Genomic DNA, 9,324 nt, shown 5'->3' on the forward strand with positions numbered 1-9,324 from the left:
TGAAAAGTTATATTGCAACAGAAGCCCAGCCTTAAAAAAGTGGATTTCACTTCTGATTGATTACATGAGGAAGGAAAGGAGACCAGATGCAAAAAAGGGGCTGTGGCTTAGTTGGTTAAAGCGCCTGTCTAGTAAACAGGAGATCCTGAGTTCGAATCTCAGCAGCGCCTGTCTGCTTTTTTTTCGACCAATCTGTCTCCCCAATATTAAAACTTTGTACAAAGATTGCTATTTCATGCTATTTAGAAGCACAGTCAGGCTTGAAATGTTGGCAAAGCATCCAAGAACTCTGGACTCCACTACCTTAGAGTCATATTGCCCAAGGTTGCGATGCCATCAGAAACAGCACATATTAGAATGAGCAATTCATATTTCCTGCTTAATTTTTTGTAAAAGAAGCAAAGGTACGCCTGAACAGGGACTTGAACCCTGGACCCTCAGATTAAAAGTCTGATGCTCTACCGACTGAGCTATCCAGGCACAGGGATCACTGCCCATTTGAAACTTGATTTTCACTCTACAGCACCTCCATACATGGCTACCTCACTGGTCAATAAAGGAAATGAATTACTAGTGCATTACACACATTTCGACACTGGAGACATAACTTTTTTCAGTCATTCCGTATCCAGATATAGAGATTTGCAGCATCTAGGACTTTAATGTTCACCCACTTACGGATTTGAATGTTTTGCCACATTCATGAGTGCAAACTTGCTCCCCAGTAAATACGAACATGTGCTCCTCAATGCACACACTGGGCAATGCAGTCCACTCTAAATCGACGATTAATGACATGCTCGTTTTGTGCAATGGAGTTTCAGTCAATTGGAAAACATTTTGAAAAGTTATATTGCAACAGAAGCCCAGCCTTAAAAAAGTGGATTTCACTTCTAAATGATTACATGAGGAAGGAAAGGAGACCAGATGCAAAAAAGGTGCTGTGGCTTAGTTGGTTAAAGCGCCTGTCTAGTAAACAGGAGATCCTGAGTTAGAATCTCAGCAGCGCCTGTCTGCTTTTTTTCGACCAATCTGTCTCCCCAATATTAAAACTTTGTACAAAGATTGCTATTTCATGCTATTTAGAAGCACAGTCAGGCTTGATATGTTGGCAAAGCATCCAAGAACTCTGGACTCCACTACCTTAGAGTCATATTGCCCAAGGTTGCGATGCCATCAGAAATAGCACATATTAGAATGAGCAATTCATATTTCCTGCTTAATTTTTTGTAAAAGAAGCAAAGGTACGCCTGAACAGGGACTTGAACCCTGGACCCTCAGATTAAAAGTCTGATGCTCTACCAACTGAGCTATCCATGCACATGGATCACTGCCATTTGAAACTTGATTTTCACTCTACAGCACCTCCATACATGGCTACCTCACTGGTCAATAAAGGAAATGAATTACTAGTGCATTACACACATTTTGACACTGGAGACATAACTTTTTTCAGTCATTCCGTATCCAGATATAGAGATTTGCAGCATCTAGGACTTTAATGTTCACCCACTTACGGATTTGAATGTTTTGCCACATTCATGAGTGCAAACTTGCTCCCCAGTAAATACGAACATGTGCTCCTCAATGCACACACTGGGCAATGCAGTCCACTCTAAATCGACGATTAATGACATGCTCGTTTTGTGCAATGGAGTTTCAGTCAATTGGAAAACATTTTGAAAAGTTATATTGCAACAGAAGCCCAGCCTTAAAAAAGTGGATTTCACTTCTAAATGATTACACGAGGAAGGAAAGGAGACCAGATGCAAAAAAGGTGCTGTGGCTTAGTTGGTTAAAGCGCCTGTCTAGTAAACAGGAGATCCTGAGTTAGAATCTCAGCAGCGCCTGTCTGCTTTTTTTCGACCAATCTGTCTCCCCAATATTAAAACTTTGTACAAAGATTGCTATTTCATGCTATTTAGAAGCACAGTCAGGCTTGGATATGTTGGCAAAGCATCCAAGAACTCTGGACTCCACTACCTTAGAGTCATATTGCCCAAGGTTGCGATGCCATCAGAAATAGCACATATTAGAATGAGCAATTCATATTTCCTGCTTAATTTTTTGTAAAAGAAGCAAAGGTACGCCTGAACAGGGACTTGAACCCTGGACCCTCAGATTAAAAGTCTGATGCTCTACCGACTGAGCTATCCAGGCACAGGGATCACTGCCCATTTGAAACTTGATTTTCACTCTACAGCACCTCCATACATGGCTACCTCACTGGTCAATAAAGGAAATGAATTACTAGTGCATTACACACATTTTGACACTGGAGACATAACTTTTTTCAGTCATTCCGTATCCAGATATAGAGATTTGCAGCATCTAGGACTTTAATGTTCACCCACTTACGGATTTGAATGTTTTGCCACATTCATGAGTGCAAACTTGCTCCCCAGTAAAGACGAACATGTGCTCCTCAATGCACACACTGGGCAATGCAGTCCACTCTAAATCGACGATTAATGACATGCTCGTTTTGTGCAATGGAGTTTCAGTCAATTGGAAAACATTTTGAAAAGTTATATTGCAACAGAAGCCCAGCCTTAAAAAAGTGGATTTCACTTCTGATTGATTACATGAGGAAGGAAAGGAGACCAGATGCAAAAAAGGGGCTGTGGCTTAGTTGGTTAAAGCGCCTGTCTAGTAAACAGGAGATCCTGAGTTCGAATCTCAGCAGCGCCTGTCTGCTTTTTTTTCGACCAATCTGTCTCCCCAATATTAAAACTTTGTACAAAGATTGCTATTTCATGCTATTTAGAAGCACAGTCAGGCTTGAAATGTTGGCAAAGCATCCAAGAACTCTGGACTCCACTACCTTAGAGTCATATTGCCCAAGGTTGCGATGCCATCAGAAACAGCACATATTAGAATGAGCAATTCATATTTCCTGCTTAATTTTTTGTAAAAGAAGCAAAGGTACGCCTGAACAGGGACTTGAACCCTGGACCCTCAGATTAAAAGTCTGATGCTCTACCGACTGAGCTATCCAGGCACATGGATCACTGCCATTTGAAACTTGATTTTCACTCTACAGCACCTCCATACATGGCTACCTCACTGGTCAATAAAGGAAATGAATTACTAGTGCATTACACACATTTTGACACTGGAGACATAACTTTTTTCAGTCATTCCGTATCCAGATATAGAGATTTGCAGCATCTAGGACTTTAATGTTCACCCACTTACGGATTTGAATGTTTTGCCACATTCATGAGTGCAAACTTGCTCCCCAGTAAAGACGAACATGTGCTCCTCAATGCACACACTGGGCAATGCAGTCCACTCTAAATCGACGATTAATGACATGCTCGTTTTGTGCAATGGAGTTTCAGTCAATTGGAAAACATTTTGAAAAGTTATATTGCAACAGAAGCCCAGCCTTAAAAAAGTGGATTTCACTTCTAAATGATTACATGAGGAAGGAAAGGAGACCAGATGCAAAAAAGGTGCTGTGGCTTAGTTGGTTAAAGCGCCTGTCTAGTAAACAGGAGATCCTGAGTTCGAATCTCAGCAGCGCCTGTCTGCTTTTTTTCGACCAATCTGTCTCCCCAATATTAAAACTTTGTACAAAGATTGCTATTTCATGCTATTTAGAAGCACAGTCAGGCTTGATATGTTGGCAAAGCATCCAAGAACTCTGGACTCCACTACCTTAGAGTCATATTGCCCAAGGTTGCGATGCCATCAGAAATAGCACATATTAGAATGAGCAATTCATATTTCCTGCTTAATTTTTTGTAAAAGAAGCAAAGGTACGCCTGAACAGGGACTTGAACCCTGGACCCTCAGATTAAAAGTCTGATGCTCTACCGACTGAGCTATCCATGCACATGGACCACTGCCATTTGAAACTTGATTTTCACTCTACAGCACCTCCATACATGGCTACCTCACTGGTCAATAAAGGAAATGAATTACTAGTGCATTACACACATTTTGACACTGGAGACATAACTTTTTTCAGTCATTCCGTATCCAGATATAGAGATTTGCAGCATCTAGGACTTTAATGTTCACCCACTTACGGATTTGAATGTTTTGCCACATTCATGAGTGCAAACTTGCTCCCCAGTAAATACGAACATGCGCTCCTCAATGCACACACTGGGCAATGCAGTCCACTCTAAATCGACGATTAATGACATGCTCGTTTTGTGCAATGGAGTTTCAGTCAATTGGAAAACATTTTGAAAAGTTATATTGCAACAGAAGCCCAGCCTTAAAAAAGTGGATTTCACTTCTAAATGATTACACGAGGAAGGAAAGGAGACCAGATGCAAAAAAGGTGCTGTGGCTTAGTTGGTTAAAGCGCCTGTATAGTAAACAGGAGATCCTGAGTTAGAATCTCAGCAGCGCATGTCTGCTTTTTTTCGACCAATCTGTCTCCCCAATATTAAAACTTTGTACAAAGATTGCTATTTCATGCTATTTAGAAGCACAGTCAGGCTTGATATGTTGGCAAAGCATCCAAGAACTCTGGACTCCACTACCTTAGAGTCATATTGCCCAAGGTTGCGATGCCATCAGAAATAGCACATATTAGAATGAGCAATTCATATTTCCTGCTTAATTTTTTGTAAAAGAAGCAAAGGTACGCCTGAACAGGGACTTGAACCCTGGACCCTCAGATTAAAAGTCTGATGCTCTACCGACTGAGCTATCCAGTCACAGGGATCACTGCCCATTTGAAACTTGATTTTCACTCTACAGCACCTCCATACATGGCTACCTCACTGGTCAATAAAGGAAATGAATTACTAGTGCATTACACACATTTTGACACTGGAGACATAACTTTTTTCAGTCATTCCGTATCCAGATATAGAGATTTGCAGCATCTAGGACTTTAATGTTCACCCACTTACGGATTTGAATGTTTTGCCACATTCATGAGTGCAAACTTGCTCCCCAGTAAAGACGAACATGTGCTCCTCAATGCACACACTGGGCAATGCAGTCCACTCTAAATCGACGATTAATGACATGCTCGTTTTGTGCAATGGAGTTTCAGTCAATTGGAAAACATTTTGAAAAGTTATATTGCAACAGAAGCCCAGCCTTAAAAAAGTGGATTTCACTTCTGATTGATTACATGAGGAAGGAAAGGAGACCAGATGCAAAAAAGGGGCTGTGGCTTAGTTGGTTAAAGCGCCTGTCTAGTAAACAGGAGATCCTGAGTTCGAATCTCAGCAGCGCCTGTCTGCTTTTTTTTCGACCAATCTGTCTCCCCAATATTAAAACTTTGTACAAAGATTGCTATTTCATGCTATTTAGAAGCACAGTCAGGCTTGAAATGTTGGCAAAGCATCCAAGAACTCTGGACTCCACTACCTTAGAGTCATATTGCCCAAGGTTGCGATGCCATCAGAAACAGCACATATTAGAATGAGCAATTCATATTTCCTGCTTAATTTTTTGTAAAAGAAGCAAAGGTACGCCTGAACAGGGACTTGAACCCTGGACCCTCAGATTAAAAGTCTGATGCTCTACCGACTGAGCTATCCAGGCACAGGGATCACTGCCCATTTGAAACTTGATTTTCACTCTACAGCACCTCCATACATGGCTACCTCACTGGTCAATAAAGGAAATGAATTACTAGTGCATTACACACATTTCGACACTGGAGACATAACTTTTTTCAGTCATTCCGTATCCAGATATAGAGATTTGCAGCATCTAGGACTTTAATGTTCACCCACTTACGGATTTGAATGTTTTGCCACATTCATGAGTGCAAACTTGCTCCCCAGTAAATACGAACATGTGCTCCTCAATGCACACACTGGGCAATGCAGTCCACTCTAAATCGACGATTAATGACATGCTCGTTTTGTGCAATGGAGTTTCAGTCAATTGGAAAACATTTTGAAAAGTTATATTGCAACAGAAGCCCAGCCTTAAAAAAGTGGATTTCACTTCTAAATGATTACATGAGGAAGGAAAGGAGACCAGATGCAAAAAAGGTGCTGTGGCTTAGTTGGTTAAAGCGCCTGTCTAGTAAACAGGAGATCCTGAGTTAGAATCTCAGCAGCGCCTGTCTGCTTTTTTTTCGACCAATCTGTCTCCCCAATATTAAAACTTTGTACAAAGATTGCTATTTCATGCTATTTAGAAGCACAGTCAGGCTTGATATGTTGGCAAAGCATCCAAGAACTCTGGACTCCACTACCTTAGAGTCATATTGCCCAAGGTTGCGATGCCATCAGAAATAGCACATATTAGAATGAGCAATTCATATTTCCTGCTTAATTTTTTGTAAAAGAAGCAAAGGTACGCCTGAACAGGGACTTGAACCCTGGACCCTCAGATTAAAAGTCTGATGCTCTACCGACTGAGCTATCCATGCACATGAATCACTGCCATTTGAAACTTGATTTTCACTCTACAGCACCTCCATACATGGCTACCTCACTGGTCAATAAAGGAAATGAATTACTACTGCATTACACACATTTTGACACTGGAGACATAACTTTTTTCAGTCATTCCGTATCCAGATATAGAGATTTGCAGCATCTAGGACTTTAATGTTCACCCACTTACGGATTTGAATGTTTTGCCACATTCATGAGTGCAAACTTGCTCCCCAGTAAAGACGAACATGTGCTCCTCAATGCACACACTGGGCAATGCAGTCCACTCTAAATCGACGATTAATGACATGCTCGTTTTGTGCAATGGAGTTTCAGTCAATTGGAAAACATTTTGAAAATTTATATTGCAACAGAAGCCCAGCCTTAAAAAAGTGGATTTCACTTCTGATTGATTACATGAGGAAGGAAAGGAGACCAGATGCAAAAAAGGGGCTGTGGCTTAGTTGGTTAAAGCGCCTGTCTAGTAAACAGGAGATCCTGAGTTCGAATCTCAGCAGCGCCTGTCTGCTTTTTTTTCGACCAATCTGTCTCCCCAATATTAAAACTTTGTACAAAGATTGCTATTTCATGCTATTTAGAAGCACAGTCAGGCTTGAAATGTTGGCAAAGCATCCAAGAACTCTGGACTCCACTACCTTAGAGTCATATTGCCCAAGGTTGCGATGCCATCAGAAACAGCACATATTAGAATGAGCAATTCATATTTCCTGCTTAATTTTTTGTAAAAGAAGCAAAGGTACGCCTGAACAGGGACTTGAACCCTGGACCCTCAGATTAAAAGTCTGATGCTCTACCGACTGAGCTATCCAGGCACAGGGATCACTGCCCATTTGAAACTTGATTTTCACTCTACAGCACCTCCATACATGGCTACCTCACTGGTCAATAAAGGAAATGAATTACTAGTGCATTACACACATTTTGACACTGGAGACATAACTTTTTTCAGTCATTCCGTATCCAGATATAGAGATTTGCAGCATCTAGGACTTTAATGTTCACCCACTTACGGATTTGAATGTTTTGCCACATTCATGAGTGCAAACTTGCTCCCCAGTAAATACGAACATGTGCTCCTCAATGCACACACTGGGCAATGCAGTCCACTCTAAATCGACGATTAATGACATGCTCGTTTTGTGCAATGGAGTTTCAGTCAATTGGAAAACATTTTGAAAAGTTATATTGCAACAGAAGCCCAGCCTTAAAAAAGTGGATTTCACTTCTAAATGATTACATGAGGAAGGAAAGGAGACCAGATGCAAAAAAGGTGCTGTGGCTTAGTTGGTTAAAGCGCCTGTCTAGTAAACAGGAGATCCTGAGTTAGAATCTCAGCAGCGCCTGTCTGCTTTTTTCTCGACCAATCTGTCTCCCCAATATTAAAACTTTGTACAAAGATTGCTATTTCATGCTATTTAGAAGCACAGTCAGGCTTGATATGTTGGCAAAGCATCCAAGAACTCTGGACTCCACTACCTTAGAGTCATATTGCCCAAGGTTGCGATGCCATCAGAAATAGCACATATTAGAATGAGCAATTCATATTTCCTGCTTAATTTTTTGTAAAAGAAGCAAAGGTACGCCTGAACAGGGACTTGAACCCTGGACCCTCAGATTAAAAGTCTGATGCTCTACCGACTGAGCTATCCATGCACATGGATCACTGCCATTTGAAACTTGATTTTCACTCTACAGCACCTCCATACATGGCTACCTCACTGGTCAATAAAGGAAATGAATTACTAGTGCATTACACACATTTTGACACTGGAGACATAACTTTTTTCAGTCATTCCGTATCCAGATATAGAGATTTGCAGCATCTAGGACTTTAATGTTCACCCACTTACGGATTTGAATGTTTTGCCACATTCATGAGTGCAAACTTGCTCCCCAGTAAATACGAACATGTGCTCCTCAATGCACACACTGGGCAATGCAGTCCACTCTAAATCGACGATTAATGACATGCTCGTTTTGTGCAATGGAGTTTCAGTCAATTGGAAAACATTTTGAAAAGTTATATTGCAACAGAAGCCCAGCCTTAAAAAAGTGGATTTCACTTCTAAATGATTACACGAGGAAGGAAAGGAGACCAGATGCAAAAAAGGTGCTGTGGCTTAGTTGGTTAAAGCGCCTGTCTAGTAAACAGGAGATCCTGAGTTAGAATCTCAGCAGCGCCTGTCTGCTTTTTTTCGACCAATCTGTCTCCCCAATATTAAAACTTTGTACAAAGATTGCTATTTCATGCTATTTAGAAGCACAGTCAGGCTTGGATATGTTGGCAAAGCATCCAAGAACTCTGGACTCCACTACCTTAGAGTCATATTGCCCAAGGTTGCGATGCCATCAGAAATAGCACATATTAGAATGAGCAATTCATATTTCCTGCTTAATTTTTTGTAAAAGAAGCAAAGGTACGCCTGAACAGGGACTTGAACCCTGGACCCTCAGATTAAAAGTCTGATGCTCTACCGACTGAGCTATCCAGGCACATGGATCACTGCCATTTGAAACTTGATTTTCACTCTACAGCACCTCCATACATGGCTACCTCACTGGTCAATAAAGGAAATGAATTACTAGTGCATTACACACATTTTGACACTGGAGACATAACTTTTTTCAGTCATTCCGTATCCAGATATAGAGATTTGCAGCATCTAGGACTTTAATGTTCACCCACTTACGGATTTGAATGTTTTGCCACATTCATGAGTGCAAACTTGCTCCCCAGTAAATACGAACATGTGCTCCTCAATGCACACACTGGGCAATGCAGTCCACTCTAAATCGACGATTAATGACATGCTCGTTTTGTGCAATGGAGTTTCAGTCAATTGGAAAACATTTTGAAAAGTTATATTGCAACAGAAGCGCAGCCTTAAAAAAGTGGATTTCACTTCTAAATGATTACATGAGGAAGGAAAGGAGA

At 41.0% G+C, this 9,324-nt stretch overlaps 1 non-coding gene across 1 annotated transcript; it reads left to right on the forward strand.

Moving 5' to 3' along the window:
• The first annotated feature begins 3,457 nt into the window (after window positions 1–3,457).
• TRNAT-AGU (transfer RNA threonine (anticodon AGU)) lies at window positions 3,458–3,531 on the forward strand. Its single transcript has one exon. It is a non-coding gene; the product is annotated as a tRNA-Thr (tRNA).
• The last annotated feature ends 5,793 nt before the right edge of the window (window positions 3,532–9,324 follow it).

The sequence above is a fragment of the Ambystoma mexicanum genome, unplaced genomic scaffold (assembly GCF_040938575.1).
Source record: "Ambystoma mexicanum isolate Mex_15411 unplaced genomic scaffold, UKY_AmexF1_1 Mex_scaf1, whole genome shotgun sequence".
In the NCBI taxonomy this organism is placed as follows: domain Eukaryota; kingdom Metazoa; phylum Chordata; class Amphibia; order Caudata; family Ambystomatidae; genus Ambystoma; species Ambystoma mexicanum.